Consider the following 26,340-nt stretch of genomic DNA (forward strand, 5'->3'; position numbering starts at 1 on the left):
TTCATGCAGCACCGAAGAAGAAATGAGAAACAAACCACAATTATCCAGACCTGAGAATGTGACCAACATTTCCTCAAAAATGAACAAACCTCATCACATCCAGGTAAACAATGACAGCATTTGTTGCCAAGGATACAATTTGCGCTTCCAGGTGAAAATAAGAATTTCAAACACAGGCATCCACCACCAGGAGCATGATGGCTTTCCAACAGAGACTTTTCCAGTGAGATTAGGAATGACACCGAGGAACGTGATCTCCTGGTGTATAATGCAGTGTGTCCACATTCGGAAGATCTACGCAACTCAGGAAACCATCATGTCATAAAATCATGTGTGGGTAAAGACACAAGTAAGGTGCAGAATAGGCTGAAATATCCTCATGTAACAGAGAAATCACCGACTCAATGGATATCAGTCTGAGCAAACTCCGGGAGATGGTGAAGGACAGGGAAGCCTGGTGGGCTGCAGCCCATGGGGTCGCAAGGAGTCAGACATGACTTAGCAACTGAACAGCAATAACTGAGAGTAAGTGCTCTCTGATACAGCGTCAGAGTCCACATTGCCATGAACCATTAAGAAACTACCACTTGCTGAGTTTCAGTGCAGTGTCAAAGAATATCCACAATTTTCTGGAAAGGTACTAAAATATTCTGCAGTTTTCCGAGTACATATCTGTGTGAGGCCAGACTATCTTTATGTACTTCCACCAAAACAATGGTTCATAACAAACAAAATGCAGACGCAGACACAAGAATCCAGCTTTCTTCCATTAAGCCAGATCCTGAAGATACTTGCAGAAACATAAACAATGCCACTCTTCCACACACTATATCACTTTGGTAAATGCAGTTACTTTGCATAAATATATTAATCAGATCAGATCAGATCAGATCAGTCGCTCAGTCGTGTCCGACTCTTTGCGACCCCATGAATCGCAGCACGCCAGGCCTCCCTGTCCATCACCAACTCTCGGAGTTCACTCAGACTCACGTCCATCAAGTCAGTGATGCCATCCAGCCATCTCATCCTCTGTCGTCCCCTTCTCCTCTTGCCCCCAATCCCTCCCAGCATCAGAGTCTTTTCCAATGAGTCAACTCTTCGCATGAGATGGCCAAAGTACTGGAGTTTCAGCTTTCATTCCTCCCAAAGAAATCCCAGGGCTGATCTCCTTTAGAATGGACTGGTTGGATCTCCTTGCAGTCCAAGGGACTCTCAAGAGTCTTCTCTAACACCACAGTTCAAAAGCATCAATTCTTCAGTGCTCAGCCTTCTTCACAGTCCAACTCTCACATCCATACATGACCACAGGAAAAACCATAGCCTTGACTAGATGAACCTTTGTTGGCAAAGTAATGTCTCTGCTTTTAATATCTCAAAAATCTTCCAGACTTAAATTCTAGTATGATAAATAGCCACAGATATAACCACACAAATAAAAAAAAAAGCTCTTTGGGATTCTCAACACGTATTTTGAAACCAAAAAGTCCTAAGCAAAAAGTTCAAGAACCACTGGTCAATGGGATTCTTCCCAAATCTACTGAAGTCTACAACACCCTCCAGAAAAAAGGATCTTAACTGAGGCCACTCTTAGCTGCCAAAGTTCCCATCATTTCAGATAAGTGGGCAGAGAAATGGCAAATGAGTTCAGGGTAGGCAAGGTGTGTGCTTGGTGGTTCCCTTTTCCTGATTTCCCCTCCATGAAATGAAGAAGCCAGAAAAAGCCAGTCTTTAAGGTCTTTTTCATCAGGAAGACAATTTTCTGATGATTCTAAGTAGAAAACAATCTCATCTATACTTCAGAAATGAAGGGCTGCCAGTATTAATCATAATAGCCAAATATGTGGAAACAACCCCAATGTCCATCAATGGGTGAGTGGAAAAATAAAATATGGTTCATTCTTACAATGATAAATGATCCAGCCTGAAAAAGAAAGGAAAGTCTGACACATGCTACACCATGGGTGAACTCTGAGGACATTATGCCAAGTGAGGTAAGCCAGTCACGAAAGGACGAGTACTGCATGATCCCACTTATACGAGGTCCCCAGAGCTGTCAAACAGCTGTCAAACAAGCTGTTGGTATTTAGTTGCTAAGTCATGTCCGACTTTTTTGTGACCCCATGGACTGTGATCCGCCAGGCTCCTCTGTCCATGGGATTTCCCAGGAAAGAATACTGAAGTGGGTTGCCATGCCCTCCTCCAGGAGATCTTCCCTACCCAGGGATCGAACCTGCGTCTCCTGTGTCTCCTGCATTGTAGGCGGATTCTTTACCACTGAGCCAGCAGGGAAGCCCAGAACTCAAAGAGAAAGGAAGATAGTGGGTACCAGGTGCTGGGGGAGGGGACGGAGAGTCAGTGTTGATGGGGACAGAGCTGCAGGTGGGCAGGATGAAAGTTCTGGTGCCGGATGGCGCTCATGGTCACACACTTGTGAACACCTGTAATGACACTGAATTATATACTCAAAAAGGCTTAAAATGGGAAAATGAATGTTACATGTGCTGTTCAGTCACTAAGTCGTGTCCAGGTCTTTGCGACCCCATGGACTGCAGCACACCAGGCTTCCCTGTCCTCCACTGTCTCCTGGAGCTTGCTCAAACCCATGTCCAGTGAGTAGGAGATGCCATCCAACCATCTCATCCTCTGTTGTCCCCTTCTCCTCCTGCCCTCAATCTTTCCCAGCATCAGGGTCTTTTCTGTTGAGTCAGCTCTTCACATTAGGTAGGCAAAGTATCTGTTTATTTTACCACAATACAAACAAAATCAACCTTGCCCAGAAATTCAAGGGCTGCCAATAGCTATAAGCAAAAAATGTTAAAAATGTTTATGGATCTATGTTACGCTGGCAGTACCCACTCTTCATCACCATCTGTATACTTCTTTATCAAAAATGCCTCTTGCATTTGCCAAATCATATTCATCCTGCAGTTCTTCCCTGGGGTTTCACCTAGCAGCATCAAAATATCTGGAGGACTAAAGACAGCACCTGCCCTAACCCATCTCCCTATGCTGCTTTCACAGAGCTCCCCTCGGGGATCCACTGCAGGGCTGGGGGTTTCCTGGAATCACCACTGGGATCCTGCCCAGTCCATGCCCTGCAGACAACAGCACCCTCAACTACAAGCTGGACTCTGAACAGCATCTATACCACCGGGCCCAGCAGACCCGCCCCCAACCCCGCTCCCAGGTCATAATAGCTGGACCACCCTAGCTCAAGCTGGTCAGTCTTCCCTCTGTACATCTCGCCTGGGACTAGGAACTCTTAGCCAGTTGCGATCTCTTGAACTGAAGACGTGTGAACTCAGGAGCTACGGAGCTGCCATGCTTAGGCACATACATGCCGGAGTGTGAAGTCATTAACAGAGGAAGAAAGAATGAAGTTACACCCTGAAGAGGACATGCAGACATTCAGAGGCAAGAGAGAGGATGCGCCAGGCAGACAGGGCGCAGGATGGATTCCTGAGACTGTCTTGGAATTTTTCAGTTACCTGTGAGCCTGGGCTGCCCGTGAATTGCCTGAGATACCTGCGTCCTTCTCATAAATTTTCATTTCATTGTTTACTAAGCTACTGTGTGGTTTTCTTTTCACCTGAAACTGCATCCAAAAGATTCTCAAAGCAAAGCTCTTTTTTGCTCCTCAGAAGGCAAAACATTCCCAGATCAGAGACCCGAAACCATTAGAAAAGTTCCATACATCTAGCATCTCCCACAGACTGAACAAACCACATGTACCCTTAACAGGCCCTTCAAACCCCTCTCCCCTAGCCTTCTCTAATTCAACATCCCCAGTAAGCTCCTCCCAACTCAACCCTCCCAAGTCACTAAACTCTTTCCTCTCTTACCAGCGGTGCCGATAACCAGGCGCTGACTGACCTTAAGATTTGTTTTTTCCTCAAAATAGCCAGTCCGCTGGTTAGGAGCAAGCTTTATGCTCTGCTTATCTCCCAGCACCTGACAGCTGCGTAGCAGCACAGGCCACGAAGAAACCACACAAGAATCGTTGATGGCGAGAGACAGACAAAGCAGGGGAAGGAGCGCTTTCTGAGACCCTGTGGATGAAAGGCGTTCTTCTCGGCATCTACACGGGACACTTTAATTCTCACAGTAATGCTGAGAAGACTCACTCGGCCCCACAGACAGGGGGACCAGAGGCCAGGGCCCACTTGTTCCCCGACATGGCAGTCACAGGCACGGGACACTGTTCTAGCCCCTTTACATGCATGACTTCATGCAGGCTCCCAACAGTCCCAGGAGGTGCAAACTGGTCTCACCCCATTTTATAGGTGAAGAAACTGAGGCTCAGAGGTGGCCTAAGGTTATGAAGCAAATAAGTGTCTGAGCCCCTCCTCCAGGTAACAATATGCTACCAGCCACACAGCTGGAATGGAGCAGGACAGGTCTGAACGCAGCTCTGACTCCAAAGGCCCTGCTCCGACTATTTCACAATAATCACGCCTTGATGACCTTCTGAGACAACCCTGGCCTGCTGAGCAGCGATGGCCATGAAATAAAAGAAAAAGATGTTATTGAAATGTTGATTCACAATGCTGTTAGCCTCAGCAGACTGATTCCGTCATATATGTACGTGAGTCCTTTCTTGGATTACTTTCCATTATGGTTCATTATAAGATATTGAATATAGTTCCCTGTGCTACACGGCAGGCCCTTATTAGTTACCTATTTTATGTATCGTAGTGTGCACATTTTAATCCCAAACTACTAACTTATCCTTCCTCCCTCCCTTTCCCCTGTGGTAACCATAAGTTTGTTTTCTATGTCTGTGAGTCTATTTCTGTTTTTGAAAAGTGGGTAACTCCCCCAAATTATGTCATCCTTAAAATGAGATGATTATTGTGTATCCCAGGATTGTAATGAGGACGAAATGAACTGATACCCACACAGAGGCAGGCATTTCACAAATGGTAGCTGTTACTGTTATTATAGCATACGCTCGTGTTATTAGAACTTCACTTTAAGCCTTGGGATCCATGAACACTTCAAGGGGACACAACCCACAACTTCGTTATCTTCTAAAACTAGGAAGTCCTTAAATACCTACACACGGTGGACGAAAAGTCTCGAACTATGTACCTATGCAAACAGATCTGAAACTAAGTGAAATAGACAATTTCACAGAAAAGAACAAAATTTACCAAATCGTTACAGAAACCTTATGCAGGCCAATTTCCACAGAGGAAGCAAAGAAAGTTAACAAAGAACTAGCCTCACAAAAAAGCACAAGACCCAGATGGTTTTACAGGGGAATTGTACCAAAGCTTAACCATCAAGATTACTACATACATTTTTCCAAAGGATGGAAAGAGAGAAACAATTTTCCAGCCCTTTCTTTCTTTAGGACCAGGCATAAAAACGATGCCTAACCCTGATGCAGATAACACCAAAAAGAAAACTAAAGGCCAACCTGACTTATAAATATCAACGCAAAACTCCTAGATAAAATGTTAGCAAACAGAAACCAACACAACACCTTAATAGCACACATGACAGAAGAAATCCGTTCCAGGAATGCGAGGATGGCTCCACATTAGAAGAGCTACTGATATCACTCACGTACTAACAGCGCTAATGAGAAGATCAGATGATTCTCCCCACAGAGGATCACAACGCCTTCAAGAAAACTCAACACCCATTCCTGACTTAAGCCAATAAAATGGGAACTGATACACACTCCCTTAGTTTGATAAAACATACGCAGTAACTGTCATAGGCCGAATGCTTTCCGATTCTGCTGAAACCTAACCCCCAGTGCGGTGGTATTAGGAGGCAGGGCCTTTGGGAGGTGATCGGGTCCTGTGGCTGAAGCCCCCACAAACAGGACGAGTGACCTTACAAAAGAGACTCAAGAAAGCGCTCTTGCCCCTTGTACCATGTGAGGACACAGTGAAAAGTCAGCCATTTGCAACCCAGATGAGGCCCTTCATCAGGCTCCGACCAGGCAGGCACCCTGACCTTGGCCATCCAGCCTCCAGATCCATGAGAAACTCATTTCTGTTGTCTGTAAGCCACCCTGTGTGCGCTATTTTGTTCCAGCAGCCCAAACAGACTAAGACATCAACACACAACAAAAATTACATCTTCCTTAATGAGGAGACACTCCGGGCATTCCCAGTAAGGTCACAAACAAGTCAGGGAAGCCCATTTCTTCTACCGCTTTTAACACTGCGTTGGAATATTAGTCAATGGAATCAGAAACTTAAGAATGGAAAAGAATAAAATTGTCTCTGTGCACAGCTGATACGAAAGCATGCCTAGAGAACAGGAAAGAATCCACAATAAAAGGCAAAACTGTGACCGAAAAATGTTAATCAAGTAGGATATTCAAAACTGTTGCTTTTGCGTAGCATTCCGCCTGCAACGCAGGAGACCGGGTTCAATCTCTGGATCAGGAAGATCCTCTGGAGAAGGGAATGGCAATCCACTCCAGCATTCTTGCCTGGAGAATCCCCATGGACAGAGGAGCCTGGCAGGCTACAGTCCACGGGGTTGCAAAGGGTCGGACACGACTGAGTGACCAACACTAATATTTTATACCAAACAATAAGATATAAATAGAAGAGAAAATTCCATTTTAAAAGGTGGCTTAAAACATAAGATACTTAATTTACCTTATGTAAAGCTGACATAAGGAAAATTTCAAAGCTCGTCTGAAAGACAAAGGAGTAACCTGAGCAAACAGAAAGCGCCCCTTGCCTTTGGACAGAAAACTTAACATCAGGAAGATGTCAGTTCATTCCAAGTTATCAGGTAAATTTAATGCAAGCCCAATACACATGTAACAAATGTTCTTTTGTTTTGTGTCTCAGACTAGACAAATCGAGTCTAAGACGTATAGGCAAAAATAAGAGATGTCTAAGACAATGAAGGGGGCCAGCCATATCCTCTACTTAAGCATAACAGAAAAGTTCTATCATTTAAATGGTGTTATACTGATACACAAATTCCCAGTAAGATCCATAGTATGGAGCAGAAGGTCCAGGAAGAGACCCATAGGATAGCCTGTGTATCATAGGCTATATAGACACACAGCCTGTGATAAAGACAGTATCTCAAATCAGTGGGGAAAGATGGACCTCTTAAAAATTGGTGTCAGGACAACTAGTAACCATTTGGAGGGATAAAAAAAAGATAAAATTAAATACTTACATCAGACACAAGAAAAAAGGCTAAAGATACTTTAGAATCTAACTATGAAAAATGAAATCATTCAAGTCCCAGAAAAAAAATAGCAAGCCAATTCCTTTATAACCTTGGTGTGGGAAAAATTTTTCTAACTATGACTCAAAATCAGATGTAGAAGAAAAGACCAACTGATGAGCCTGTAAGAAGATAAAAGTCTGAGCCTCCAGGGTAAGGACCAAATCAGGGACCTCATCTCCTCCACCCGCCCTGCACAGAACTCATACAGACAGCGCATCCCATAAACTCCTGAGGGGGGCGGGGGGCGTGGCTGAGAATGCCTGGGCAGCCACGCACCTGCCCTTCACGGAGACTGTCTCCGGGGGCTGGGTCCACAGTCGGGACCCTGGAGCACTGGTTTCACAAAGGCCCACCTCACCCCTCTCTCTAAGGACTAGTGGGCAACACCGGAGACACCTCGGAAAATGCCCCACTACATTCTTCTTTTCAATGACTTCTCCTGACCTTGTAGCAGAATCTGAACTAGCCCCTGCTTATTTTTCCAGACTCGGTTTTCCCCAACCCCTACCCTCAGCTCTTCTGAATGACTCACTTCCCACATAAACCAGGCTTGCTTTTGCCCTGGACCTCGGCTCACACTGCTGCGCTGCGCCTGAACCCTGGGTGTTCCTGTCTCCTCCCCCTACACACCCCTTTTACCAGCCACCTCTTACCTATCTGCCCTTGGAGACCCCAGCCCACTTGCACTGCGAGCACTTCCCACCTTATGCTGTAACCACAGTTAATCCGTCTCTTCACCCGACACGAGGCAGGCTGAAGTCAGGGACTGTGTGTGACCTCTTTCTGTACCTAGAATGCTGAGCACACGCCTGACATGGGAGCTAGAACAATGCACGACCCTCAATATGTGTTTGGTGGATTAATTCACTTGCTCATTTCCAGATCTCCATAACAGACAAAATTCCTAAGATTTGAAGAGACAGTTGCAGGGAAAAATACCATGGATTGCCTTCTCATAGTCAGTGACTACACTGCCTATGGAGAGTCTTAGAACAAGCACATGGAAAGCAGGGCGGGAACGATTCTGGCAAGCTTGTCTTCTCAGGCAGTCTGGTCATCTCCTAGTCAGGGTCTGCTCTGCTGAGGCTGCACTGACACCACAGGAGAACACGCGGGGAGCCTCGGTGGGACAGAACGGGTGGCACCGAAGCCCAGGGGCCAGCGCTCAGCAAAGCACTTGCATATTTTCCCTTATAGGGCTGTAGTTGAGACTCTTCATGCAGACTCTTCCAAATATTTCCACAGCCTCTGCAGATAATCTAAATGGGCTGCCCAAAGGTTGAGCTGAGAAATCTCAGAAAAGCAGCACCACTTTAGATGCTGTCTGGCTGGAAAGTTTCCCCCGGCCAGACCACGTCTAAAATTCCCTCAAACTCTAGCTGACCGCTGTTTGAGTAACCGGGTGACTCTGAGCACAGACCGCTAAGCCTCTGCGACTCCCGGTGCCCTCGTCTAGAACGTGGGGATAATAACAGTCCTGGGCTGCTTGGCAAGACCACAGTGGAGAATCCAGAAGCTGCTGTGGATAAAGGAAGGCCTCTGAGTTCAGGGACATCCAATCGAGGGTACTAGTTTAATCTGAGTCTGCAAAGAGAAAGTCAATAAATAAGGTCCCTACTCTACTTGTCACAGTGTCTGAACTGGACTCAGGGCAACAAGGGCTTGGTTTCAGCACAGATTCTGAATCTTTAAAAGATTTATCAATATCCCAGAGCAAAGTCTGTGTCTTTAAAGGAGGAGGTGCGTGTATGTATGTTCTGAGTCCTAAGACTCTTCCCTTCTGGATTATACACAGCTGGCAAGAAGCCCCCTAAGGAATCAGTATAAAAATCCACAGGTTACATTCTTTCCAGAAATTATCGTGATTCTTAAGGGTCAGATTAATACAGGGATGGATTATGAAAGCCCTAACAAAAATATCCTGCTGTTTTGAAGAAAGCAAAAGACAAACCCTAGATTTGTTTTTTTATTAATCATGTTAATGTGTGTACCCTGACGACATCGTAGGAACCAGATTTCCTGATTCGTGAGCCTGATTCCTAAGTTGATATGAGACTTGACAAAAATCAAGCTGGTTGCTGAGAAGAGTTTTAAACATGGTATCAAGAGCGCATATTTTCATTCCACTTACATCAGTTCAATTTAATTCAGTAATAAGTTGTTAAATGTGACCTTGATTAAGACACTACAGTCAATGTCTTCAAAGGCAAGTCTCTGACATCCGAGAATCGCAATCTAGAGCAGCAGATAAACACCTGGGCTCACGAGAGTCCCGAGTTGTCAGGAAAAGTGCCATCGATCGAGCTCCATCTTTGGAAAGGCAGTCCGTTCTGGCAGCGGCACTGAAGATGAAAAGGCACAGGGAGAGGCTGGGGCAGGAAGGGGTGTTCTCAACCAAGAGAACACGAAGAGACAGCAAAAGGGTAGATGAGAAAAACGCAAATCATTACATTTGCTCTACATTAGCTTACAATTAAAAGATTATAAAAAGTGCTCTACTTATTATAAGATTTTTAAAAAATATTTACTAAAAAACTCGCAAAAATACCTGAGGACCTAATTATAGAGCATGCAATGATAAGCAAAACAAACACAATCTTAGCATTCACGTTGGAAAGAAAAACAGTATGCAAATAAATAAAAACAGCCAGAAATGATGGTGGGTACTATGAAGAAAGCTTCCACGGAGAATTTTAGGTCAGCGTTTCTTGCTCCTAATCCCTGCTCTCTGGGGTCCTCTGCTTTCTAACAACAGTGAAAAGGTGCAAACAACACAAGCGCCCACCAATGGATGAAACGAAAAGCGGCCTATCCACACAATGAAACAGGATTCAGCCTTTAAAAGGAAGCAGCTTCTGGACTTCCCGGTGGCCAAGTCGTTAAGACTCCGAGTGCCACTGCAAGGGTTACAGGTTCGATCCCTAGTCAGGGAACTAAAATCCATGCACCATGCAGCCCTCAAAAAAAAAAAAAAAAAGGAACTTCTGACACATGTTACAACAGGGGTGAACCTTGAGGATACCAAGCTCAGTTAATAAGCCAGTCACGAGAGGACAAGCACCTAGGATTCCACTCAGGTGAGGCCCCAGAGGAGTCAAACTCCTAGAGACAGTAGGTAGGACGGTGGTTGCCAGGACCTGCGGGAAGGCGGTGGAAGGCTAGTGTTCAGCGGATGTGGAGTTTCAGTTTGGGAAATGGGAAAGCCCTGGAGATGGTGGCGGTGATGGCTGCACAGCAAAGTGAATGCAGTTAACACCACTGAACTATAAACTTCAAAATGGCTAGAACAGTACACTTTATATTATATATATTTTACCACAACTTTTAATACAAAAATGAAAAAAAAAAAAATAGCTCATTTTCCAAGCTCATAAACACACAAGGACTCCCAAGTGCTCACTGAATAAAGTTCTAACCTTGTGCAGCAGTAAACCCCAGTGAATCTGGCCCCGGTGTCCTTATAAGCTCACCACCTGCCACACTCCACCGCTCGAGCTTCGGTGCGGCCTGATCCAGCTGCCTCTCATTCTCAGAGCTTTCCCTGTGCTCCTGCCCACCCTCGGCAGCGCCGCTTTCTGCAACACCCTTGCCCCTGGCACTCACCTTCTCCTCCAACTGAGACTTCTGTAGGTGCAACCAGACGTCACCTCCGCAAAGCCTTCCCCCAAACCGACTCAGGGGAGAGGGAATGCCCCTCACCTGTCTACTTATTTGTCAGCTTCTCTATAAAACAGGAAAACTCCTCACTAGGCAAGGAACACTGAAAATTGAAAGGAAAAACCAGTACTATTCATAGCAGTAAAATACAGGCAATACTTAAGGATGAACTTAGCAAAACGTGTGTGAGATCTATAAACTGACAACTGTGAAGTTCTGCTGAGAACACTTGGTGAAGATCTGAGCAAAAGGAGAGATACTATAATCATCCGTTTGAGAGGTTCTCCCCCAAATTAATCTATAGACTCAACACAATCCCAGCAGCTTTTTTTTTAAGAAAAACTGTATTGCAGTGATCACTGTAAAATGCAGGAAAATTAAACAGATTAGAACAGCCAAACACTGGGGAGAAAAAAGCCGTGTTGGAGACCCCAAGTCCCCTCGTGTCAAGGCTCAGTTCCACCTACAACAACCAACCCGTGTGGTATTGTGTCTGGACAGATCAGAGAGACAGGGTTATGAATCCTCACTGAAGTCGTTTATTTCATATGCATCTGCATATACACTCATTAATCACTGGGTTAATGCAAATTTAAATCACAGCGAGATGCCCTTATACGTCAGAATGACCAGAATTCAGAAGACGGCTCATAGCAAACCTTGGCAGCAGAACCCTAGCTTTCCTGCAGGGGGTCCATGCGGTACAACGTCCCCGAACAGCTGGCAGTTTCTTAGAAAACTGAACAGACATTTACTGTTTGACCCAGGAATTCCCCTGGAGGGTATCTACCCAGAAGAAACTAGTGCACAGGTCTACACAAAAACAGCAGCTCTACTCATAATAGCCAATAACTGCACACAAGCTAAATAGCCAATAAGAAACATGTGGGTAACAGCAAGTAACAACCAGCAACAAACATACGGGTCACAAATAACAAAGCACTCATACGATGGAATATTTCTTAGCAAAAACAGAAACTCACTACCCAATTGCATACCTCGGGTGAATCTCAAAGAAGGACGTAAGAGGACGGAGCGAGACGCAGAGGCAGACTCGCATGGTCCCACCTAAAAGAAGGACCTCAGTGAACAGTGAGGCACACGAAAAGGCAGACTTGCATGATCCCATTTTTAGGAAATTCTAGAACCAGCAAAACTAATCTGCAGTAACAGAAAGCAGCGGCTGCCTCGGTCTGAGCAGCTGATTCCTCTGTCTTCATAGCCTGGGACTCTGGGCTGAAGAGTTAGAGGTGGAGAATTAAGAATAAGAGAAAAAAAGACAACCCTAACTAGTCAAGGTGAAGTAAAATTAGAAGACGCTGTGTGTATTTTATCTGATCACGCTTGGATACGTGAAGTTTTAAGAAAATCCAGGCAAATGGAATTTTAAGAAAAGATTCTGCCACCCAGCAGCAACAGCCAGGAGTGAGAACCCTGGACTGGGCTAGCATACAGACAGCTAGCTCTGCCTCTGCAGGGATGGAAGCAAGCTTCAGTCTCAGGCAAAGACAGAAAGCGCTAATGAACCAAGTTCTCTTCACGACCATAAAGCTGCACTGCACCTATATGCCCGAAAAAGTTTTCCTTCTGATCAGAGGAATGAATAACAACAAAGGGGAAAGGAAAGGAAGACTGAACGGATAACGTGGCCTCGTTGAAACCACCACAGGCTTTCTCCGCAGGTCACTGGTGAGGTGGATGAGCTCAGCCCACACGCCTGGGAGGAAGGAGCACCCCAACCAGCTCTGGCTCCTCCCAGAGATGACAGAGACCCTACAGCGGGCAAGGTCAGAAGGAGACGTCTGGTACAGGAGTTCACGGACCCACTCCATCAGGCATGGGGGGAGACCACGTGCTGCCCCGGTTCCCAAAGACCCTGCTGAGGAAGCGAAGACCAGGCCAGGGGCGAAGGGGAGGAGCCAGTCCCGGCCCCCAGGCCTGCATCCTCTGTCGGCATCCCTTCCGAGGTCAGCATCACACCGAGGTAGAGAGGAAATGAAGCGTTCGCGAACACGCCTGTCACCCTCCTGGTGGAATTCTCACCCCAAGTGCTTCTCCCCTGCAGCTCTGGGGTCACAGATGTAGCCCTGGAAGCCCTGGAAGGAACAGGGACTTCCAGGCTCAAGTCCAGCTGAAGGCACACCTGTGTCTGGGTGCTTCCTGTGGCACCACTCTGCCTTAAAGCCCTTGGAGACAGTGCCAATTCAGGCCACTGGGCACAAAAGGGGCCCTGGCACCATCCCCAAATAGGGAAGCACCACTTAGAGAGCGCTGACTCACCAGCCACAACCTAAAGGTTGAGAGTTATGTGTTTTACTTGGTGGAAACTCTTAGGACTTCAAGTCCGGGGGACAGCATCTCTCAAGTGATGTTCAGAGAACTCCTCTGAGGAGGCGAGGGGAGGAGCCAGGTTATATAGAAGTCTTACAACAAAGGGCAGGTAGTCTGGACATCAAAAGATTATGGTTAATTAAAGAAAACCAGGTATCCCAAGTTGAGGAAGTTAGCGTTTTTCTGTGTGTGGGACGACGCCAGAGTGGGCTCACTGAAGCCACTCCTTCCATGTCCACGTCTCAGCAGTCTGGGCCAGTGTCCTGTGATTTTCACACCCTGCGATCCTCAGTGCTCTCTGCTGCCTGATGGCAGGGATCCGTCTCCTTCCTGAGCACCCTTACTGCTGCTGCTGCTGCTGCTAAGTCGCATCAGTAGTGTCTGACTCTGTGCGACCCCATAGACGGCAGCCCACCAGGCTCCCCCGTCCCTGGGATTCTCCAGGCAAGAACACTGGAGCAGGTTGCCATTTCCTTCTCCAATGCAGGAAAGTGAAAAGTGAAAGTGAAGTCGCTCAGTCATGTCCGATTCCTAGCGACCCCATGGACTGCAGCGCACCAGGCTCCTCTGTCCCCTTAGGACCTCGAAATTCACATTTGGAGGGCCAGAATCGCTGAGGACTGCGACGGCCTTGTTTACTGCTAAGGCAGGAACAGTCCACTTCTCAAAAGACACGGAGGCCTCTCAAAGAGGAATGAAAGCCTGCCCTCCCTGCCAGCCCATGCTGCGGCCATGAGCTGCCCAGTCGGAACACTAAGGCTCCGCAGATGTCCAGAGTGACCACGGGAACAGCAGGCCTCGGGGACAAGGAAGCAGCGAGAGTCCAGGGTAAGAAAGCCACTCAGTCCCCAAGCGGGGTGGAGTGGGGAGGCCCAGGGTCACCAGGCCGCGCTGCCAGCTGTGAGACATCATGTTTGCCACAATGGAGACGAGAGCTGTTTCCCATGAAACGCCACTGTGTCACACTTCCCACTAGATTAACTGCATCTCTCTGGCCACTATTTGATGTGAATTTAAAAAGCTTGACTTAATTAAGTCATGTGAAAATAGACCCTTGGATCTGGTGGGTACAGCAGAGGCAGAGGCTTCCCGGAGGCTAACAGAACCTCTAAGACTTCAGACCTTCCCAGTGGGCAAGCTCAACAGCCTACTTGTCCCCAGAACTGTCCCAGTGACAGACGGAAATGGTGACGCCTCGGCATGCTGGCTTTCCTTCTCGGCCCTTCTAAAGCTCTGCAACCACAGCGCATCTTAAACCTCTCCCTTGACCCCGGCCAGCTGTGCTGAATTGCAGACCATCAGTCAAGGAAACTGGAGAAGGAAATGGCACCCCACTCCAGTACTCTTGCCTGGAAAATCCCATGGGCAGAGGAGCCTGGTAGGCTGCAGTCCATGGGGTCACTAAGAGTCGGACACGACTGAGCGACTTCACTTTCACTTTTCACTTTCACGCATTGGAGAAGGAAATGGCAACCCACTCCAGTATTCTTGCCTGGAGAATCCCAGGGACTGGGGAGCCTGGTGGGCTGCCGTCTATGGGGTTGCACAGAGTCGGACATGACTGAAGCGACTTAGCAGCAGCAGCAGCCACCTTAAAGGGAGTTATAAGGATTCAACAAAGATAACAGCTAACTTTCCAGTACAGAGCATTCATAGCACACAGTTAGCTCTCAATAAACCACAGATCTTTCTCCTCCAGAGAAACTGAGTCTAGTCTCCCTCCTATACTCTGTGAAACATCAGTAAACCTAACGGGAACTGCTCTTCCAAACACATCATTCAGAAACATTAACAACAATGTAATTTGCATGATTGACACTGTCATTTCATAAACAGAAAACTCTCAGGAAGGATAAACAACTGACCTAAGGACAGAAAACTCCAACCAGGCCCCCTTCTCGCCCCAGAAAGGCTCGAAACTCAGCTCGTCTCTTCCAGCTCTGCCCCCTACCCCTGTAATCTGTCCTCCACCCTCAAACATTTAAGGAAAACACAGACAGACAGAGAAGGAGCAAATGTCATAAAATGTTTGGAGAATCTGGGCGAAGAGCTTACAAGAATTCTTTGCACTGTTTTTGCAACTGTCCTGTAAGTCTGACTTATTTCAAATAAAAGAGGTATAAAAGAAAACCAAAACCCAGTCTCTCCCTCTGTGAACCCACCCGGTCTCCCCCCAGCCAACCTGGGGACAACCCCCATTAAGCCCATCCCTCTTTTCATGAAACATTAATGAGCCCTTGACTTTCTTTCTGTGCTTGGCAGTGGGAATATTAAAAAAAAAAGTATTCATAGCCAACAGTCTATCCTACATGGTTCTCAACTGAATGGAAAGGAGATACACACAGCAGAGAATTTTTAAGCAATGTGATGAGCATCTTACAGGGGGAGCAGAGCTACGGAGTCAGGCTGATAAGACGCGGAACCTCCTGAAGTGACCCACGAGCTGTCTTGCACCTGAGGGCGTGCCCGGCACAGCACTCGCAAAGCTCCAACCAGCACACAGATCGGTTCCCTGACCAGCCGTCTCCTAAGGGTTGGTCCTAGAGCCTCACAGAGCACCTACCACAACAGGAACGTGTGCGGCTCAAGAAGGGGTGGCTGAGCGAGTAACGAGGACAAGAACAGCTGTCAGTCAACGTGCAAGAAGGGGATACAAAATGGGCAGCAGATACGCAAGCCGTGCTCTCTGTTGGAAGCAGGGTTCACAAGCACCCCTCCCTAAGAAGGGCAGAAGTCCAAACCTGCCCCCCTCTACTCAACACACTTGTGAGTTCCCGGCACAGAATAAATCTCATCATTAACAAACCGAATACACCCCGAACGAGCCCCAGTCTCTGACGGAATCCCCTCCTCTGCCCATGCCATCCCCAGGGCAGAGGCAGGCTGGCCAGTGATGCCAGGGAAGGGAGAAACACAGAAGGAGCCCTGGGCTTGGGATGTTTCTGAATCAGAGACAGCAAAAAGGGACCTGACTGACAGTGGCCACCACAGGGGCTATGGTCTTCTAAAAAAAAAAAAAAAAGTGTGCATGTGCGTGCGTGTGTGTGCACGCGTGTGTGCGTGTGTGCACGTGTGCACGCACGTGTTGTGTGTGTGTGTTTAGAGTGCAGGAGGGCTCAAGAATTCAACAGGCCTGATCAAGAAGCCTAACAGTGATTAGTAAATGACACAGCCAAAAAGCACCTGGCTGTGTCTCGTTATTCATGGCTTAAACTGCCTTCAAACTCCCGTACGTCTGAGCCATAGCAAACACCTCCCACAAGGCTGCCAGGGGAACAGCTAACTGACACATTTGGCCAGGAATGAGCTCTCGATATCAAATTAACACTGAATAAATCCTAACTTCCTAGACCTTCGAGAATGACATTCGTGACAATTACAAGGATGGCTCCAAAAATCTGGAATGCTGCGAGGAGGAAGAACCGTGAAAGAACACATGTCCAAACGCCTCCCAGCCTACCTGTCAGAGAACCAGAGCACTGACAGTCTGAATCAACGCCTCCGTTCCAGTTTACTCAGCAAACCGTCCTTCACAGGGATGTCTGGGCTAACTGGCCATCGATTTCCGGCCCCTGAAAGTGTGTGCTAAAATAAGGGATGAGACCCAGACGTGGCCAGAAATGGCCAGATGCTAGGAAACCAAGACAGACTGAGTCAAGCGCGGGGCGGGATGAGGACGGGAAAGCAGGTCTCCCTCAGGGAACGATGACTTCACGTCTGCCCGCGAGGCGGGCAGCTGTCACCAAGGGCCATCTGCCCTCACTCCCTCTGAGGAGGTTCTAACCAAAGTTGCCTTTGAAAAGAAATATAAATATGCCACACAGAACTCCCTTCTGAAAGAATGCCTGGCAACCAGCAAGAATCGGTAGGCAAGGACGTCCCCGGTGGGCCAGCGGCTAAGACTCTGCGCTCCCTAGGCAGGGGGCCCACACGCCACAACACAGCCAAATAAATAAATAAATGTGTTTTTTTTTAAAAAAAAAAGAAAGAAAGAAACTGTAAGCACAACTTTTAAAACTGTACAAGCCTCCATAATTGTGTACACACTGCCACACTTCAACTCGGGCCTGCTGTTACATGGCAAGGACGCACCAATTCATCAGAACAAGAGACTGGACGACGGGGTGACGTTATGCAGGAATGGGAGGAGGTGCGCGTCACGGGCAGAGCAACAGCTCCAGACGCAGCCTGGCTCCAGTGCTACCGTGAGCGGGCATCAGGGTCAAAGGCAAATTCGCTTCTCTGGTCCTGTTTCTGACTCATCCAGACGGGAGAGGCTGGACACGGTGACCTCGGTGCCATCTAGCTCCGCCATCCCAGCTACTGGCCCAGATTTCAGTACTCACCTCCCAGCTGGTACACAGAAGCGTCTCCCTTGTAGCAAGAGCAAACGTCTGTGTTAAATGCGGTCTGAGGCCTACTCTTCAAGCACAAACACAGTCAGGTAACGTTATACGCTTTCGAGGCAAATTCACAAGTGAGATGTGAGAGGGAGCCATCTGTCCGAGTCTGCCTCGCGGGAGGCGGAAGAGGGGCTCGTGTAGTACAACTGATGCACCTGTTACAATGGAACCTTCTCTGTTCTCATGCCCGTCCCTGACTTCCTTCCAACATCCAGTTTTAGGTATCACTGACTTTTCCAAGGCTTTCCGCCACAGTTAAAATACCCAGCACAAGGAACGAAGAGGTCCCTGTTCCCACCACCTTCATCTCTCCTTTTGCAAAGAGGACCTCACCGTGGCAGCGGCAAAGCTGACCTCTGCTGGGTCAGCAGGAGCCGCAGCAACACCATGCCTCAGGCTGCAGTCCTGCCAGGCCTCGGGGCCGTCACCCCGATGAGACAGCTGAGGGGGAAGGAGGAGGGAAGGGAAGGCGGGCAGGACGGCTGGGCAGGCAGGAGAGGACCTCCGATGACTGAGCCGTCCAACCTTGAGAGAGAGGCAGGGAACGTGCACGCTCCTTCAGGTTGAATGGTGTAGCTCTGTTACTCTTTTTTCTAAACACTGAAGTAAACTCTTAACTCAAGACAAAACAGAAGGAGATCTCTTTAATAAATGATCGTCTCTGGTGTGCAGGGTCGTGCCTGGGTAATCATTTAGAAAAATCCAATTTGTGCTAGAAGTGTCACGCTTCCATGTAAACAAAGTCCCAGGGCCTCTGCAGCAGGGTTCACCTCTCATTCACATCAATAATACACACGATGGACGATGAAAGACCGCTTGTGTTTGCTTCTGTAATTAAACAAAAACATCACCCAGATTTGAAGGACAACAGAGAAGACAACCTTTCGACAGCTCAGCTTCAGAATCTGGGTGGTGCAAATAAACTCTGATGCTTCCAAAACAATCAGCAGCCTGACCTGACCAACCGCTACAGGATCAACCCCTCTGGACCAGGAAGAGGTGAGACGGAGCTCAGCTGCTGGTGGGGGAGCGGGGCAGCCAGTCTCAGACCCCAAACCCTACAGACGGCCAAATGCCTAAATCCACACCCACCTCACCATCTGCTCCCCCGTCATTCAAATTCAAAATTAATAAGCCCGCTGTTAGAGGGCGGGGTCGTGGCTGCGTCTGTTATTCTAAAATGGTGTATAACGCCCGGCCACACAGAGCCACTCCGCACCAGCTCCGAGCCGTACCTGACACAGGAGCCTGAAGTTCTGGATGGAGAATATACAAGAGAAACTGTAACTCTCTGGTTTGATTGATTTTTTTTTTTTTCCCTAAGTTACTGTTCTTCCAACGTCTTCTCTGGTCTTACTTGGTTTACAAAATTCAGGAGAAAACTCAGGCGCTGTGAAATATAAAAGCATTGTGGAGAATGGCCACGCTCTCGGGACACAGGACTATGAACAGCATTTTATCTGCTGGGTTACTTGTTTTCCCCTGCGCCTGTGACACCAGAGAACGGTCTCCCTCTTGCTGTTACAGATTCAGAGTTGAGGCAGATGGCTTCAGCAGCAAACAGGATGTGTGGTGAGCAGTTAAACAGGCTCTGGGAAGACAGGCAGAGGTACTGATCCCAGCTCTACCTGGGTGTGTGTGTGTGTGTGTGTGTGTGTGTGCGTGTGTGCGTGCGTTCAGTCGTGTCCGACTCTCTGGGACCCCATGGACTGTAGCCCACCAGGCTCCTCTGTCCATGGGATTCTCCAGGCAAGAATACTGCAGTGGGTTGCCATTTCCTTCTCCAGAGGAATCTTCCCGACCCAGGGATGGAACCCACATCTCTGGCATCTCATGCATTGGCAGGCAGATTCTTTACCGCTGCGCCACCTGGGACGGCCCGGTGATGCTAGCTGAGTGACCTTGGGCAAATCACATTCTTGTGCCCCGAGCTTTGCTCTTATCTGCCCAGGAATTTGTCAGCCTGGGATTCTAGGCTCCAGCAGCTCTTCACATAGCACACACGGCAGCACCACATCCCTCCATGAGAAGCTGGGACTCTAGGCTGATCTCCTGCAGGGCCCATCTCCGTGAGTGCACTCCAGCCCCACGCCTCCCTCCAGGTGAAAGAGCTGGGGTGAAAAGCTGTTGGCAGCCACCCGCATGACCAAACCTGCTGACACTCTCCCCATTCCCTTTCAGAGAGCTTTAGCCAAAAGCATTTGTCATGATGTGGCAGAAGGAAGAACAGGGTTTTCAGCCCATCCATTCAACAAGTATTGATTAATCCACGTGCTGGGCCCCGGTGACATAGCAAGTGAACGCAAGAGACAGTCATCTCGGCCTTGGCGGAGGTGCGGAGGAGGAGACAGACAAACCAAACGACACCTTAGAGAGTGAGAAATTCTCCAGAAAAAAAGTGCAGCAGGAAAGAGGAGAAGGGACGTGTCCACCGCATGGGAAGGCTCATGTCATGAAATATACATAGGGAACAGGCACCGGGGGAGGGATAGACAGACTGAAACCAAAGCCTTTGCAAGGTGACACCCTCCTCCCCTCCACCCTTCCCTCCTCAAAACGGTGGGGAAAGCGTGTGTCTGCTGAGCAGGGACGGGACCCATCACATTAGGGCAAGGTTCTAAGACGGCTTCGGATTTCAGGTGTCTTATAGCCCAAGTTGTGCATTTCAAGGCAAAGTCTCTACACCATATGGCCGATGGCTGAATGCCATTTTTTTTTTTTTATGAGGAACATTTAAATATGGGTAGATGTGTGTGTCTGTGTGACTGCTTTGTGCCCGCGCCCACGCAGACGGGGTAACAGACGGTCCCTGTTTTGCTGCATTTGCCAGCTTGCGGTAAAGAGGCTTCCACGCCTGTTCTAATTGTTTATAAATAGCACAAACACCCAAATGTGCAGATTAAGCCAAGCTGTGCCTTCAGCCACTGCTGCCGTGATGACAGCAAACGACAACAGGCCAAATCAGAGGGCTGTCAGACAGACGCACGAGAAGGCCGATCTCGGGGGACACGTGAGGAACAGGAGGCAGCAGCTCGAGGCACCCACAGCCTGCACTTTGCCCTCGGGTACTCCCTGCTTCCTGCATGTCCTTGCTCCATTGGCTCGGACGACGCTCACGTCAGGTGCTGAAGGTGCCGTGCCTTCTATCATAACCAGAGCCCACTTCCTCAGCGCTGGCCGCGGTCTGCAGGCCTGTGGCAGACACAGCAGAGGGTGGGTGCAGGGCCTTCCATCTCGGAGATCCCCGCCACAGCCCAGACTAAGAGCCAGAAAATATCTGAGCGGGAGGTGGAAGAGCCCACCACTCTCCGTCCAAAAGGTCCGCACAGACAAGTCAGAAAAAGGAGCCACAAACGCGCGACGAACCACTCAGCCTCGCTGACGCTCAAAAACGCAAAGTAAAACACACCGTCTTACGTGTCAGATCGACAAGCCACGGCTTCAAATGATCACACAGCATCAGTGAGGATGCAAGAAGCGGGCCACCCCTGTGCACTGCTCACAAGGATGTGGGCAGAGACCACCTTTGCGATGAACAATGTGGCTCAGGGATCAGACCACACGTGCGGTCACGTCCTGTCATCTTCTCACTCCCAGAACCATGTTCCAGGAAAATAATCAGAGATGCACACCCAGCTCTACAAACAAGCGTTTTCATGACCTGTAATGGCACTGTGAATTGTAAACTTCACCTTTCTAACGTTGCATAAACCTTTAAGTCACAATTTGAGACAATTATAAATCACATTCTGAAAGAATGTTTTAGTGATATGATAAAGATGCTCACTGGTATTTGTTGAATAAAAGAGATCTCAAAAATATACAATATCCATTTTGTTTTTTAAAATATATACATACTTACTAAAGCTTAGAAAAGGACCTCTTGTCAGGGGTCCCCACAAACACCCTCAGGCTCGATGGTCAGCTGGGAGGACTCACAGGGCAGCAGACGGACACACGCAAGAGCTGCGGGGCTTTTGTTTCGTTCTCTTAAATTGGTCACGCTGTGCAGCATGCGGGGCCTTAGGTCTCCAACCAGGGATGGAACCGGTGCCCCCTTCCCGTGGAAGCGTTGAGTCTCAGTCACTGCCCCATCAGGGGCGTCCCCCAGAGCTGTGGTTTATCACAGCAGGAAGGTACAAGGCAGCTCGGGCAAGCCACGGGGCGCAGAGGGCGAGACCCGGGGAGACCAGGCGCGAGCTCCCAGGAGCCCCCTGTGGAGCCACACAGCGACAACACATGTGACGCGCCCCCCCGACCCCGGGAAGCCCGCGGAGACCCAGTGCCAGGGGTCTGACTGCGGGCTGGCCACACGGGCCCGCTCTGCCTGGCACATCAAACCAGGGCTCCCAGAAGGAAAGCAGGTGTTTAGGGCTTCCCCGGTGGCTCAGTGGTAAAGCATCCGCCTGCCAATGCAGGAGACGTGGCTTTGATCCCTGGGTCAGGAAGATCCCCTGGAGGAGGGCATGGCAGCCCACTGCATATTCTTGCCTGAAGAGCCCCGTGGACAGAGGAGCCTGCCGGGTACAGACCACGGGGTCGCAGAGAGTTGGCCACGTGCCACATAGCACATGCCATCTGCACCCTGGCCGGGGCCCAGGAGGGCACTGCCGTCAGCAGGACGGAGGGCCGGCCTGAGACCCACGTTCCCAGAACCCAGCCAACTCCATCTGCTTCAGTAACACACACAGGCTTGAGAGCTTCCAGAATGGAGAAGCACACAGGGAGGGAGCTGGAGCCATTATCTTGTGGTAACTTTTCGTGAAGTGTCATCTGTAAACATACTGAATCACGACGCTCATGTCTGAAACTGATAGGTCATCTGATGCTTCAATTTTTTTTAAAAAAAGGACAAAGCACTTTGACAAGGGTTACCTCATCGACTCTTGCAAATACCCTTCGAGGAAAGCATCACAGAAAAGGAAGGTGGCCCCAAGACTCCGGGTGACTTATCCAAATTCCGAGAGCTGGGCGGGGTAAAACAGGCTCCAGCGGCACATTACCCAGGACACTTGACTCCTCACCGTCTGCGCACATAGCCCGCTCGGCGCCTAAAAGCGAGAGCAGATGCCCACCTAGGGACGTGGAACAGCAATGAGAAAGGAGCAGGATGAAGACACGTGTCATTTTTCAGCTCAAAAAGTGACCCTCTCCCTCGGGCAGTAGAGCGGGAACCCAAATCCAGTTCCCAGAGCCGAAAAGCTGTGAGTATGGTTCTTGGCAGGTCGTCCTTCGGGCTGAACAAACGGGAGATCAGCCCGCAGAATTACCATTAAGACTTCTCAGAGAGGCAGTGTGACTCTGAGAGAAAAACCCACTCCATTCGGGAGAAAGGTCCAGGGAAAAGTGAACACGGTCACGCAGCATCGAATCAAGTCCTCTGTCACAGGGAAACCCCAAGGCCCTCTGGGCGCACAGTGGTCCTCAGAGCTGAAATTAAACCCCAGGCCCACTCTTCTGAAAAGGTTTCTTTTGCACATGTCTTCTGTGAAAATTCCTGTGACTGACACGTCCTTCTCCAGATTGCCACCTCTGCCGGCCTCACTACCTCGGGCTCAGCACCGCACACAGACTGTGACCCAGACAGCAAGCAGCACCGCGTGACGACACCCACGCACGTGGCCTGGCCACGCCCTCGGGTGCCCAAAGTGGGAGGGCACGTATCTACCCCATGCCTGTAAGACAGATCTCTGACTGCATTATCGGCTTCAGCTCTGGCCCTCACTAGCCTGAATCAAAACAAAACGCACCCAGCACACACCACACCCCATTCCCATAACGAGAGGGATGTTCAGGTCAAGCTCTAACGAGTGTGGAGGTGGGCACAGGGGTCCCTCCTGGAGGACAGTCCATTCAGAAGGTTCAAAACCACCCCAAACACATACACAAGGTCAGCCTAGGATTTTAAGAATGCCCACGCCTCGGGGAGAAAGGGGGCAGAGGACAGGCCATCTCAAGGCTCCAAAATGAACTGAAATTCCCCAGATGTAAGGGGTCCAGAGAAGGCTACCCCGAACGTGTCCTGAGCACCACCGTGTCAGCAAGGGAGGAACAGGGTCCCCAGAGGCCCGAGATCTACTCCCAGCCCAGCTGCTAGCTCAACCCATGACCTTGGTCAAGACGCTCAGCTTCCGTGAGCCACAGTGAAGTCATCGGAAAACAGAAGGCACGATCTTGCCTTTTTCACAGAACAGCTGAGTGGATAAAATGAGCTAATGGATTTAAAAATTCCTAGTGAACTATGAAGCAAAACATAAACTTAAGGCACCATGATTATCGTTAAAAACAACCATGTAAAATCGAGTTAGAGGATGACAGCCTTTTCCTCCCGCCTTCGCCCCCCCACCGAAAGCAACATGGCCTGCAGCTGGGGTCTCAGGCCGGACGCCCACAGTGCACGCTATGTCATTCCCTCCGAGTTCTCCAAGAGAGAAGCAAGCGGATATGCAAGACCCAGTTTTATCTCCTCCAAGGGTCTCACGTCACCCAGACTTAGAGCAGGGCTGAGCAGAGAAGGGAATTGCTGCCGCTAGACTCGACAACTATCGTCTGCTCACTCCTGGAGCGAAGATGAAAGAGCACCCGGATGTCAAGTGAAAACCCTCCACTTCCTGTGCTGAAAGCAGAGTCACCATACAGGGTGGGATCCTGAAGACGGACTCTCGGAAGACATCCCCGGGGTTCCCCATCACCGCGCTCAGCACCACCTTCGGCATTCGAGGTGCTCCCTCCTCCCAGCTGCCTCAACTCACACCAGGGAGTTAACATACACTGAGGGCCCCTCGCAGAGCACCAAGCAGACGATCGGCTGATGCCTCTCCCTGAGCTCACTGACAGCCGCCTTCCCCCAAAATCAGGCTGCAAAGTCCCAGGAACACAGGTAAACGATTCCCAAACTGCTTTGTTCTTTCTCTGCTCCCGAGGAAGACGGATTGAAATGGTCAGTCTCCGAGTCAGAACTCAAAGAGCCCTTGACATCACCTGGCCCAACCCTCCTGGTACGGCTGTGGGATGTGGCACCCAGGAAAAGGAAGTAAATAGTCAGGGTTAGTGACAGAGAGGGAACGAAAACCTCCTCGCCGAGCTCTGGTCCAAGCTCCTGCAGCAAAGCCAGCCTGTGTTTTTTTTTTCCTAATGAAGGAAAGGAAAATGAGGCCTGGGCAAAAGCCATGCAATCCACACTAAAGCCATTTGGGAGTTTATTTAGCACAGACTCCAAGGGAGGTGCTTCCTATCACATATACAAGCATGAGTACGTAACGAGTGACTTCAATCCTTTGGACTTCTTAACCTGTGTTAATAAAGCACAAACTCTACTCTCTGTTTGGAGAAGGAAAGGGCAACCCACTCCAGTATTCTTGCCTGCAGAATCCTGTGGACAGTGGAGCCTGGTGGGCGTCTGTCTATGGGGCTGCACAGAGTCAGACATGACTGAAACAACTTAGCAGCAGCAGCAGCAGCTACCCTCTGCTCCAAGGGCACACGGTGTACGCCCCATTATCTTAACACTGACCATCTTCTATCAAGGCCGTGTGTCCATCCACCCCACCAGGCCGCTGTCCACGATGGCAGGGATCAGATACTGTCCTTTGAGCCCCAGTGCCCATATAACACTCAATAAATGATTACTAAACTACGTTAGCTACTAAAACGTTTTCAACTGGCATCGACAAAACTGATGTACTGAGTTGAGTCAATGCAGATTTCATACCATGTAGCTCAATGTTACCGTGTGGATTTACCTGCGCTCTGCTCTATTATCATTTGCTAAACACTTACTGAGCACTTCCTAGGTGCTAGATACTGCTAAGCGAGGAGGATGTGGCACTGACAGCAACAACCAGAGTCCTGGTCCAAACAGAACTTCGAGTCTAATGGGGAAAGGGTGGGGACGCCGTGGTGGCTCAGCGGTAAAGAATCCACCTGTCAAGGCAGGAGACACCGGAGATGCGGATTCGATCCCTGGGTTGGGAAGATCCCTGGAGGAGGAAATGGCGACCCACTCCAGTATTCTTGCACAGAAAATCCCACGGACAGAAGAGCTGGGGGGCTACAGTCCGTGGGGTTGCAAAGAGTGGGACAGGACTGAGCGACCGAGCACAGACAAGGAACAGATGAAAACAATATCAGTTTGATGGGAGACAGCTAAGAAGAAAAGGCACAGGGGGCCCCAGGAAGCATCTAACACATAAATGACAGCACCTCAGCGCTCCCTCTAGCGTGAGCTCACATCCCCTAAGGCTACTAATGAGGCCGCGAGGAAACCATCCCCGGGTGCCCGAACTCACCGCAGAGGAGTGTCCAGGAAGAAACCAAAGAAGCAAATGGAGCTCCAGGACCCATCACGCAAATATTAAAACCAGCTTTCAGAGGAGGGCTCCAGGTGTGAAATCCCTTGGCTACACTCACTGGAAACAAGGTGCTCACGGGGCTGATACCTGAGTTCACTCCACAAGTTAGAGCTAAAGAAACCTTGGGTTCAAAGGCTAAGGATGAACCATCTCTGACAAATGTATTAGCTTTGAATACGTACACTGAAAATCTAAACAATTAAAAAAAACAACTAATAAGAAAGAAAAACTCTGGGATGCGATTAGTTGCTGGCAACGTTCCTGAACACTTGCCGTGTGCTGGTAGGGGCGCTGAACTGCGCACCTTATATGTGTTTGCACTTGAACCTCAAACCCTCCTGTGAGATGACAGAGGCTCCTGTCTGAAAGTGAAATTTAGA

General features: G+C 49.1%; 1 protein-coding gene across 4 annotated transcripts in view; it reads right to left on the reverse strand.

The window, feature by feature from the left end:
• AFAP1 (actin filament associated protein 1) overlaps positions 1-26,340 on the reverse strand; it is a 144,901-nt gene that overhangs the window by 92,901 nt on the left and 25,660 nt on the right. The gene's annotated exons all lie outside the window — the stretch shown is intronic.

Source organism: Bos mutus, chromosome 6 (assembly GCF_027580195.1).
Source record: "Bos mutus isolate GX-2022 chromosome 6, NWIPB_WYAK_1.1, whole genome shotgun sequence".
Classification (NCBI taxonomy): domain Eukaryota; kingdom Metazoa; phylum Chordata; class Mammalia; order Artiodactyla; family Bovidae; genus Bos; species Bos mutus.